Here is a 12,369-nt window from a genome sequence, read left to right on the forward strand (position 1 = left end):
GAAAATGAAAATGCTTTTCTCTACCAGAGTACTTTTGAAATAGACAAACATCAACCTGTCTCTCCTCCATGAGGGGGGCTTTCCAAGCATATCGTAGGAAAATTATAGCAAGTGGTGTCTGATGGAGAGTCCTGTTACCATTCCCCTCGCCCATGAGTCATTCAGGCATTCATCACACCCACAGACCCTCTACTCACACTGGTTTGTGAATGTGTGACTGAAGGCTTCCTGGAGCCTCTCCTCATCCACTGAGCTGAAGCCTCTCAGAAACCACACTCAGCTCCAAGCACAGCATGTGCCACAGACTTTGGCCTCAAGGACTCAGAGACTGTTCTTGGTCATCACAGAATTAGTCAACAGGAACTTGACCTTGTTGGGGGAGTTTGCCAGGCTTCACCTCATCTCTCAATTCCAGAAAGCTAATACGAGAGACACACAAAACCTACACAAGTACTGCTGCAAAACCAAAGAGAAAATCAAAAATGTTATAGAAAGCCCGAGGCCATTTCAAATGCCAAAAGTACTCAGCCTTTTCAGTCAATGCAATTATTCAATTATATTCCTTCATTCAAGTCAAGCAGTTCACTTAAAGAAATAATATGGACATGAATACATTCTACATGATAATACACAAGAGGTAGAGATTAAACGGATTCTTTTTAGAACTTTAGAAATCTGAAATTAGTTACCTCTGTAATATATGCCGGTTCCAGAAAATTATGATGTCTAAAAATCTCCCCTGAAAGAACTTCCAATCTCTGTTATTACTTACATTTGAAATTTCAGATTGTTTATGCAATGTAATCTTTTAATAGTCTTACTTAGAGCAAGTGTTCCATTAAAAAAAATTATCCCTTCAGTTTCTGAATTTAAGTTTAATCATCTTATAATTATATTAAAATGTTCTAAAAGCATTTTAATCTACTATCTGATTTCAGGGAATCCATTTTTTATTCTACACAAATTGAGTCTTAACTAATTTCAGGAAGAAAGATCTCTCTGTAATTTAGCCCTCAAAATAAAATTCAACTAGCCATAAGCCATTAGATGCCTGTCTTATGGGCAGTTGGAATTTATTTATGAAAGAAGTCTAGTGGTCAAGCCCTAGAGACCTAAAACAAGGGTATAAGATTTCTAATAATTGAAATGAAAAATTCATTAATTAAGGTATTAACTGGACTAAGGCATAGGGTAATGAAGTGTTCTTTAATGAGATTTAGATCTAGAATATATGGTTTTCCAGAATAGAATTTGTGTCCTCTGGTGGGATTTTTGAATGGTAGATACTTTACCAGGGCAAAGAAGTCAATGGAGAAATGATAATGAAAACACTCCCACCTGGAGAATGCAGGGTGTGGGTGGTGTGAGTGTCACTACGTGAGAACTGAGGGTTTATCCCAGGGTACCAAAACTTTCTGGTAGAGGAGGGGTGGAGAACAGCTCTTGGCACATGGTAAGTACCATATAAGTGTTTTTTATTATTATTAACAGGTCAGAACATAGGAAAAATGTGGTGAGCAGCACATGGGACGAGTGACACCATATATATTGAGCTAACTATGTTTGTTTTAAAGGTAACCTCTGACTGAATCTAATTATATGTGATGTGACCTAAAAAGAGCGAGAATGATTTGTAATTAGAATCAGGATGCATGAAGTTCACTTTATGTTCATACTTCTTTGAATGATATTAAATATATTTATTGCTCTTTCCTCTCTACAAAAGGGCAAGGAACCTATTTTTTATGAACCTGCTTAAAAATACATAAAAATCTAAGGCAGCTTTCTTGGTGTAGGAGTTGTTTTATGGCAGTTGAATAGAGATCATCGTTCCAGTGGAAGTTCTGCACACAAGAAAGTGTGAAATATCTACTGAAGACATATGTAATATAAAAAATTTAAGAAAGTTGAAGTAACATTTGTTCTTTCCTAGGGCTAGATATATATTTGGGTATCTTAATAACAGTTAAAAAGACAAACTTTAGGAGGATTCTAAAGCAGGACATTGGTCAATAACTTTTAGGAGTACTTGGAATTTTGAAGAAAACTTAAAATAAATTCTAAAGCTGAGAGGAAATGACAGACTCTCTAAAGGAGAATTATCAAGCTCAGGAAAATAAACATTCTAAAGACAAGTTTTGATTTGTAACGTAACTTTTTTAGTTCAACATTTCATTATTTCAACAATAAAAACAGTGTGGTGATTAGTTTTATGTCTCAATCTGACTGCGCCATGGGTTGCCCAGATATTTGGTCAAAAATTATGCTGGGTATGTCCATGAGGATGGTTTAAAATGAGATTCACATTTGATTCAGTAGCTAAATAAAGCAGATTGCTCTCCGTAATGTGGATGGGCTTCATCCAATTAGTTGAAGACTTGAACAAAAGGGCTGGCCCTCACACAAGTAAAAGAGAACCCCTCCCACCTGACTGCCTTGAACCAAGATACTGTTATTTTCCTGCCTTCAGACTCCAACTAAAATAGCAGCTCTTCTTGGGTGTTGAGCCTAGCAACTTCAGATTTTTAGACTTCTCAATCTCCATAATTGCATGAGCCAATTTCTCATAAGAAAGAGACAAACATATTGGTTCTGTTTCTCTGGAAAATCCTAATACAAACTAGCAATCCCACAATCCTAATGGGCACATTGAACAATTGTCCAGGTGAATGACTCAAATCAGATGATCTAGCCCAGTGCCCTAGCTGTGCCAGCATTTAAGTTATTTCTTGAATGCATGAATATGAATATTTGAATAAATAAGAACTTGAATTCATGGATAAATAAATGATTGAATGTTAAAATGATCAAGTCATTTCAGAATAAAAATGCATGTCTCTCCAATCATTCAAGACTGAGAGTTTTTCAAAAGCAAGTGCTCAGAGGGCTAGCTTCTTTCCTACCCAATGTAAAGCAATGCCAAATGACCCAGAGAGATTTCTGGAAACTGAAGGCTGGATATGTCCACGTGGACCAAATATCCAGCTGAAAACTGACCAGTGCAGACTATCTTTTAGAGTGGCCAATGTATTCCCACAAAGGAATGGGTTTCAAAGGCAACATTATTCAAAGCCTTCACCTTGTTAGACATTTCACACTCTCTGTACTTTGCTGAAGCAAAGCGGATCACCACTGCTTTCTTGCAACCTCTCCTCTCCTGCAACAGACACCCATCTCTTAAAATCTAAGAGGCTAAAACAAATGGAAAATTCAAACACACACAAATCCAAAACCCTTATCCTTTCTATCATACTAGAAGTCTAGGGGGAAATGACATTCATTGTCTGAAAAAAAAAAAAGAAAAAGAAAAATCAGGTAGAAAGGCACACCCCTCTTACTCTAACTCTGTTAAGAGTATCTATTTGTTTAAAAAAAAAGTATTAGAAATGAGGATTTTTTCTTTTTAAGGTAATTGAACATTTACTTAAAAAGATTCATCTTAAAGTTATTGAGCCCTAAATCTAGGTCTGTGACCTCATATTTCTTTTCTCAACTAATCTATAAAACAATGCTTTAAGGAAGTTATTATTATCTTCATAATGAAATTAATATTCAAGTGGGTTTCGTAATTTACCCCTATTCAGATGTATTGGGTGTCAGGGCCCAAATTCATCCTGTCTTTTTGACTCAAGAAATTTCAACTCCATCATTCTGACTTTAAATATAATGTATGGTCCGACCCATAGTCAGCCACTCTATGAAGTTCTGGCCAAAGGCAGCAATGATTTTGATTATCACAGACACTACTACAGACATTAAACTGACACCTACAGAGAGACATTCTGGGTACGGTGGTTTGGAAGGTCTATGCCTAGAATTTTCTAACGTTCCTGATAAAAGCCCTGATACCTGGGATTCTTGGTATGTTATCCTCTGTGAATGTGTCCAAACTGCAAGACTCATATCAGATACACTCAGGCAGAATTCAAGAGGCCTCCCTCACTTTTATATATCATGTATCTGAGTCAGGAAGAGAACGGAAAAATGAAATCCTAACCTTTTAAAATGTGTGTTTGCTTGAACTACTTCAGTTCAGACAGAGGTGTGCTGGCAATCATACTACTCTGTAATTTATCTTCTCCAGAAACAAAACCAGACCATCACATACCTCTGGGGTGACTTTGTATATTGCACACACATACACACACAAACTTATTGCACAACCCTTTCATTATTTCATTGTCTAAGTGCATTCACTCCAACTGGAAGACACTTTCAGAAATGTCAAACAATTACTGACTTTTGAGTCTTTGTTAGCAAAACAATGAAAGAAACCACAATTTCCTGCCCCTAGCACTTCACCACATGGTGCTGGTGCAGTGCCTAGCCATGAAATGCCAGATGGCCCAGAGACATCAATTGCTCAAGAATAACACCAGATACACTTTGAATAGAAGTATATTTTAACAACATCCCTGCTGCTGTCATGGGGGCAAGAAGTCTTACAGCTGCACTCACACTTGAGCTTTTACAGCTAGTATAGATGACAAGCTTCTTTAGAAACTTCCCTGGAGGGCCATATTACCCTTAACCATGAATCCTTCTGGTATCACTGGAGGTTTATGTCTAAAGCCTAGAACCAAATATTTATTTGGACATTTAGAAAAGTAATACTGAATACTTATGCCATGAGTCATTACCTTGCCAATCCCCAATTTCATTGTCCTGTTTCACTGAAAATGTTGATGCTAGAACATCAAATCCTATAGGTGTCTCTGAAGGATGCTAACCTACCCTGAGGTTGGTGTGGAGAGAATATCTAGTAGAGAAACTGCCTGGGAAACAAAAGCAATTACAAACCCATGTAACACTCCTTAGATTTCAAAAATTAAATGGAATTCATCCTGATATTTTGTCAGTTCCTCAAAGCAAGATCAGAAATTTATTTCCACGAATGCATTGACTAAAAGTGAAAATCTACCAACCTGTTAATTGATTTTTATATTGAATAAAATTTTAATTAAGTAAAAATAGTATATGCTATACTACTTAGCACAAAACTGCAAAAAGTAATGTTATGCCCTTGGGAAGCAACGAAGAACCTTGGGCAAAAATCAATATTGACTTTTCCAGACTTTTCCAAGAGAAGAAAGTCTGGATTGTGGTAATCTCCTTTGTAAAATGAGCTGTAAGATCCATATAACCATCTAAAAATGTAGCCACTATAATCTCAGAATTGTGATCGCCAGACATTAACCTTTCTGCCAACTAATCTGAATTCTTCGTCCACATTTCTCCAAACAATATGGGTAAAGAATTCAGATGAATAAAAATATGCTGAAGTGCATTGCTGGAGGACCCTGATCAAATTTAAATAACCAATATAGAGCCTTTCTCAATTTAATTTTTACGAGTTATATACCAAATTATAAGATAATGCAATGTGTTGTCATTATCACAGGATGTTGAAATATAAATGGCCTTTTCCCTAGAGCTCCCACTTTCCCTTTCCACTTGTTCACCTAATTCAGGCAAATAGTCTATTCTAGTTATTTCCTGAGGATGTGGGTGTGCCAGAGTAGGGTGGAAAACAGAAGCTTCCTATGAGTCCCTGGTTTATTTTTCCAAATCCTAATGCCATAAAATGGTTATTTGGGGAGCAAAAATGAATCTGGGGGAAGTTATCAAAAATTATTAAGGGAGGGATTTCCCCCGAATACAAGAAAAATAATCTACTAGGCTGGGGGACAGCAGAAGAAAGACAAAATATGGTGGTTTAAAGAGAGACAGTATTGACTCTGCTCTCCATCTTAGAACTTCAGTGAGGAGGCAAGACCCTGATGTGAAGACAGAGAATAAATGTGGATATTTGCCCCTTTTCCTAGATCATAAACCCATAGAAGGGATAGAGTCACAAATTAGACATCAAGGCAAATTAAGTCATAGATATGTCCCAGGAGAAGTCCCTTACCAGGGAATAGCATAAAAGCTATAGAATGATGTTTCAGTTTTCAAGCCTGGCAAGAAAACGTCAGAGAGACCATTGGACCTGAAGCCCTAGGTAGACAAGAATGAGAGTTGTCTCAGTAGTTTACTGTATGGATCAGGGAGCAAGGACCAAATGGAATCAATGGATTGATCAGCAAATATCTCTGTGGACAGATGACTCAAAAACAAGATGGGTCATGCAACATCTTGAAATTACATACATCTCCCTGGAACTTAGACCCAAGCCAGGGAAAAGACAGACAGTTTAAGTGTCTGATGTCCTAAGAAACTAAAGATTCAAAGAGGCCTTGCAGATGATGCCACCCCCTGGAGCTGCCCCCGCTGCCCAGCCATGGTCAACCCCACTGTGTTCTTCAACATCACTGTGGAGGGCAAGCCCTTGGGCCCCATCTCCTTCCAGCTGTTTACAAAGCTCCAAAGACAGCAGAAAACTTTTGTGCTCTGAGCACTGGGGAGAAAGGATTTCATTATAAAGGTTCCTGCTTTCACAGTATTATTCTAAGATTTCTGTGCCAGGGTAGTGACTTCACACACCATAACAGCACTGGTAGCAAGCCCATCTATGGGGAAAAATTTGATGATGAGAATTTCATCCTGAAGCATATAGGTCCTGGCATCTTGTACATGACAAATGCTGATGGTTCCCAGTTTCTCAACTGCACTGCCAACACTGAGTGGTTGGATGGCAAGCATGTGGTCTTTGGCGAGGTGAGAGAGGGCATGAATATTGTGGAAGCCATGGAGCGCTTTGGGTCCAGGAATGGCAAGACCAGCAAGAAGATCACCAATGCTGACTGTAGACAAATCTAATAAATTTGACTTGTATTTTATCTTCACTACTGGACCATTCCTTCTGTGGCTCAGGAGAGCACTGCTTCATCCCCATCTGCTCGAAATATTCTATAATCTTTGTGCTCTCACTGCACTTCTATGGGTTCATATTTTCCTTACGCTCCTCCAAGTCTAGCTGGATTGCAGAGTTATGTATATGATCACGAGATAAAAATTCATATAATAAAATAAAGATAAACAACAAGAAAGATTCAAAGAAAAAATTTAGTTGATATGTAGAAGAATCAAGTCATGTTTCTTACATTTCTGGTTTATTTTGGACTGAGATTTGTACCTGTTATAACAGGTAATGTAATTAACACTTACATCATGAATTACTGTTTGTTAGTTAGTTTCCAAGTACCCTGATCTCCCAGATTTTCCTAATATCATGAGCACAATGAAACTGTAGGGCATCACCTATAGAACCATCTAATTTCTTGTCATCTGTCCTCACACATATTTTTCACTTCATATATTTGCTCACATTGTGCATTTCCCTTCTTTCTTTCTTTTCTCCAGTTTTTTAGTGAAGAGCTACTATGTGCAAACCATGATAGAGTAATAGTGTCTTTGTCATTTAAGTCCCACGTTCTATGATTTTATATGAGCTATCATTTATTGTACATTTATCATAGTAGGAGCTTTACAAAAACTATCTCCTCTTCACAAACACAAAAAGTGTGAGTTTGGCGTCATGATTCCTTTTTACAAACTGAAAACAGAAGCTTGGAAAAGCTGCATAACTTGCCTAAAGTCAAAGTGATTGAAAGCAAAGGAGATGAGCCTCAAAATCTCTTCTGTTTCTAAACCACCAGCCCAAGTTGATCTCTGGTTTGCTACCACCTTTTGAAAACATTGTCACTTCAACGTATAGTACCTAATTTTCTTTTTTTCTTTTTTTTCCCTTTCTCATCACACAACTAGCTCACAACAAATGTTCTTTATTATAGGATGTCCTATTATGTCATTACTTATGTTTTACACTTACCTTCTAAACCAAATTGAAAACAACCAAAGGTCATAGATGAGGCCTCCTTTTAGGGAAGCTTTTCCCCATATTTCTTACTTTGCCATAAATAGTAGTGAACTTCAAGCAATATTTAATCTTGCCAGAATCTCTCCCCTTAAAAAAAAATAAAAAAATAAACACCCTGACATTTTCTTATTCCTCTTTTCCTCTAGATACTTATCCTATCTCTTTTCTTCTTTCTACAGCCAAGATTCTTTAGAGTGTCTGCATTCTCTGTATTTACTAGCTCACCTCCTATTCACTCCCCAACACACTGCCATCTGACTTCTTCTCCCACTAAGCCACTAGGAGCTCTTTGGAATGTCACCAATAAATTTTTTTATGCAAAACCCATTGAACACTTTTTGGTCTTTATCTAATTAGTTGTGTGGCACATAAATATGTAGAATAGCCAAGTAGAAAGAGGGATTGTGTGCCTTGAGCAGTTTTTCAAAAGTAAAACCTTTAAAGCACTTATTTTTGAGATAATATGTTCACATAACCAGGACAGTTGTTAAAACTATGGTGTAGAGTTCAGTAATTCATCAGTTACATATAACACCCAGTGCTCATTACATCACATGCCCTCCTTAATGTCCATCACCCAGTTATCCCATCCATATCCGAAATTAATGATACACTCTATGTTGACTAATTGAATTTAAATAAAAGAAAAGAGAGAAAGAAGAAAGAAAGAAAGAAAGAAGAAGAAAGAGAAAGAAGAAAGAAAGAAGAAAGAAAGAAAGAAAGAAAGAAAGAAAGAAAGAAAGAAAGAAAGAAAGAAAGAAAGAAAGACCATGCTGTAAATAAGTAGAGGAATCATTGTGTAAGCTAGGTAGCATGACACAGACAGAAAAGTCCAGGGCTTGCTCCTTTCTGAACAGTGGAGTTCTCCTTTACCTAATGGTGGCGGCCACCCAACTGACATGAGAACTTGAAATCCTCTTCTTAAAAAGTGTCTTCCCTTGGACTTTGGGAACCTGCAAGCTTCCTCCTGTACCACTTCCACGGCCTGAACCTCTATTATCTCAGCTAATTTCTACTCATACTTCAAGTCTTCACTTAAACGTCTCCTCATCATAGAAGCCTTCCATGACTCTCCAGGATTAATTAAATCCCCCTTACTTTAGACAACTTTACATCCTCTTCCATAACACTCATCACAGTTGTAATTATTTATTGAATATCTGTTTTTGCTAACTGTGATCTTCAGGAGGATAGATGGTCGTTTCACTATCACAGCCCCAGGGCCCAACAGAGTATCTGGCACATCAAAAGTGCTTGATAAGGGCGCCTGGGTGGCTCAGATGGTTAAGCGTCTGCCTTCGGCTCAGGTCATGATCCCAGGGTCCTGGGATCGAGTCTCGCATCAGGCTCCCTGCTCCTTGGGAGCCTGCTTCTCTCTCTCTCTCTCTGTCTCTCATGAATAAATAAATAAAAATCTAAAAAAAAAAGATTAAAAAAAAAAAGTGCTCGATAACTATTCCCTGAATTGAACTGAATTGAAATTTTCTTAAGTTGACTTTCTAATCACATTTTAGCAGGTACATTTATAAACATAGGTAACATTAAAAGAAGAGGGTTGTTATGATGCTACAATGTCTAGAAGAATTCTCAAAAAGGACCCTTGAAGAACTCGAGAATATTTAACCTACAGAAGAAAAAAGCGTTTAAAGCCTATCATATGGAATAGAGCCTAGAATTACTCCCTGTGACCAAACTAGATCACAAAGGAACAATTCGGCTCCATATAGGAAAAGACTCTCCAACAATTGAAGCTAGCAAAAAATAATAATAATAAAATAATAATAATAATAATAATAATAATAATAATAACCTTGCATCAAAGTGGGAGCAGTTCTCTGCCCCTGCTCTAGTTTAGACAGACATGATCCTGGGAAGGGATTTCCCCTCACTGGACAGGTAATTGGAGAATATGTGTCCAGAAGATACTTGCACACTCTCAGGCTTCCTTTTTAAGTGAAGGAAAAGTAAAAACAATATATCATCTCTCTTCCCCTTGAACCATCCTAAGTTTAAAAGGGAAAAGATTCTTAAAGCAGAGAAAAGGTAGACCATAAACTCTTCAGAAAAGAATTGTGTTTAATATACACTGTTGTTATGATTTATTTTCCCCCCAGGTGTATTGGACTTGTTCTAATGCTATTTTCATGTTCGATTTGTTTTTAGTTGAGGTTTGTTTGGTTGATTGGTTGGTTTATTTGTTTCTTAGTATCTGCTTTATCCGTGCAAAGAACTTCTTGTACTTTGCCCTTTATTCTGAATTTTGTAGCCAAAGTTTGTGGTTCAACAAGGAGCAATTGCTCAACAAACATGAAAATGATGATTGCTTATTGTTGGTATTAAATGCAATTACTCAAAAATTTAATAAACACTTTTATAGAAGCTCAAAATTTCCAGTCAGAACACATCCCTTGAGACATGGCTGGTAGCAAGAAGTAGCTTGTTCAAGACAGTTTAGAGGGGGAAAATTATTTTTGAAAGAAAATCATGAAGCCATAATATTAGTTTAATTGATAATAGGGTTCTAGGGTTAAACACACTTTCTGCATTAGTAACCATTTTATTTCAGATACTTTCTGTCTGGCCTTTCTTGACTCTCAATGCCAGGAAGAAACAGATGGCAAATATGGAGGCATTTGGAATTAAAATTACACAAGCAATTCTCTAACAAGACAGACACAGTATTGAAGCTGAGATTTTTTTTCATTTAACCCATTATTTTTAATATCATTTAGTCTTTCTCTACTATTCAGCAATATAGCACATACACAACAGTTTTCTTATAAAGAAAATCAAACTTTTTTTCTTTTGAGAAAATAGGTGTTTTGGACAATTCAAATAAGCCCATTTAAAAATAAAATCAGGGGCGCCTGGGTGGCTCAGTTGGTTGGGCGACTGCCTTCGGCTCAGGTCATGATCCTGGAGTCCCGGGATCGAGTCCCGCATCGGGCTCCCTGCTCAGCGGGGAGTCTGCTTCTCCCTCTGACCCTCCTCCCTCTCATGCTCTCTGTCTTTCATTCTCTCTCTCATATAAATAAATAAAATCTTTAAAAAAAAATTAAAAAAATAAAAATAAAATCACTAAATGATAAATTTAAATTTGACCTGAACAAATATTAGAGCATGTCAAATTAGAGTATAATGAGATTATTTTTATCCCTTTGTTACTCACTCTACAGACTATAGAGAATTTTTATTGAGTTTCTCAACAGACTGCAGACATTTATTGACATTGGGAAGGACTTAGGAGAAGCAAATGAGAAGATACATACATAAGCATATCAGGGTGGCGTAGGGGAATGGGTTTACAACATGGTAGCAGCCTGGGCAGGAGGAAGCACACCTCTTACACAGCCAGATACTGCTCAGAGTGGTTCAGCATTAAGACCAAAGCAGGTAACCAAAAGTGAGAGTCTCATGAGAACCGACTGAGCCTCTAAAACCTCAAAGGTTGGCTGGATAGGGTAGTGTTGGGCAAAGCCTCAAGCTACTCTATCTTGACATCAGAGAGATTTTAAAACTGGAGTTGGAGTACTTTACCCTATTCCTTCTGCTAACTAGAGCATAAATAAACAAACAAACTGGGACATAAAATCAACATAAGAAGACTCTGAAAGATGGAGAGAACATAAGGTCTGGCTAGAGATTTTGAGACCCATGGAAAGACACAGTGGTAAGTTCTCTAGGTTTTTGGGTTTTGGGTTTTGGGTTTTGGGTTTTCTTTGCTTCAGTTATTCCAGACTGCTTTCTGGAAAAGCCAGTAATCCAGAAACACCAACAGGCACCTTAAGAAACACCAACAGGCACCTTAAAAAAAAAAATCTAAAGTAAAATAAACCTGCTCCCATTATCCAAAAGGAGCATCCCAATCAGAAAGAAAACTTTTCTAAAATAACCATCCTGCTCTAGCTAAATACCACAGAGAAAACTGTTCCCAGCCCCCAACCTTACTCTCATCAGCAAAGGCCAAGTGGGGTACACAGACTTTCACCCTTGCCAGGCGCTAATGAAGCACCCCAACCCTTCCACTAGCGTGATATCAGAGAAGACCCATATTGGGGCAGGGCTCTTCACTATGCCAGCTCCCAACCCCCACCCAACCCCATCCCTGTATTGTCAGTGGGGAAGCTGGATTTCCATCCCTGCCCCTCCCTCACCCCACTGGAATGTGTCAGGGGTGGCCTAGAAGAAAATCAGAACTTTCATCACTACCTAGTGGTAAGAAGGACATCCTCATCCTTGTGGTGTTGGTGGAGGCCATGTGAGGAGACGTAACAAGGCACTCCTGCCCCTCCAAGCTAGGGCAGTATCAACAGACACCTAGCAAAAAGCCTGAGCTTCCACCCACACCCATACCCAGCAGTAACGAGGATCACCTCTTCTCGTTGCCAATGGGAAGCATGGATTTCCACCCCACCTTGCTGTCATTTGGCAGTACCCCCCTTCACCTACCAGTTCTGAGCCAGAAGAGGCCTATAACAGAAGATTTAAATAAGATCTAGACACCTATGTTTTAATCAAAAATCATTCATCCTACCAAGAACCAGGAAAAT

General features: G+C 38.0%; 1 long non-coding RNA gene and 1 pseudogene across 1 annotated transcript in view; one reads left to right on the forward strand and one right to left on the reverse strand.

The window, feature by feature from the left end:
* Positions 1-6: 6 nt before the first annotated feature.
* The window catches only part of LOC145717319 (uncharacterized), a 34,970-nt gene continuing 22,607 nt past the window's right edge, over positions 7-12,369 (reverse strand). Inside the window, exons 4-5 of the long non-coding RNA XR_014140449.1 lie at positions 7,772-7,906; positions 7-456 (exon numbers count right to left, since the gene is read on the reverse strand). This is a non-coding gene — a long non-coding RNA (uncharacterized LOC145717319). The remainder of the gene's footprint in view (positions 457-7,771; positions 7,907-12,369) is intronic.
* LOC102745449 (peptidyl-prolyl cis-trans isomerase A pseudogene) lies at positions 5,799-6,759 on the forward strand (annotated as a pseudogene).

The sequence above is a fragment of the Leptonychotes weddellii genome, chromosome 1, assembly GCF_054177405.1.
Source record: "Leptonychotes weddellii isolate Sample4059 chromosome 1, ASM5417740v2, whole genome shotgun sequence".
In the NCBI taxonomy this organism is placed as follows: domain Eukaryota; kingdom Metazoa; phylum Chordata; class Mammalia; order Carnivora; family Phocidae; genus Leptonychotes; species Leptonychotes weddellii.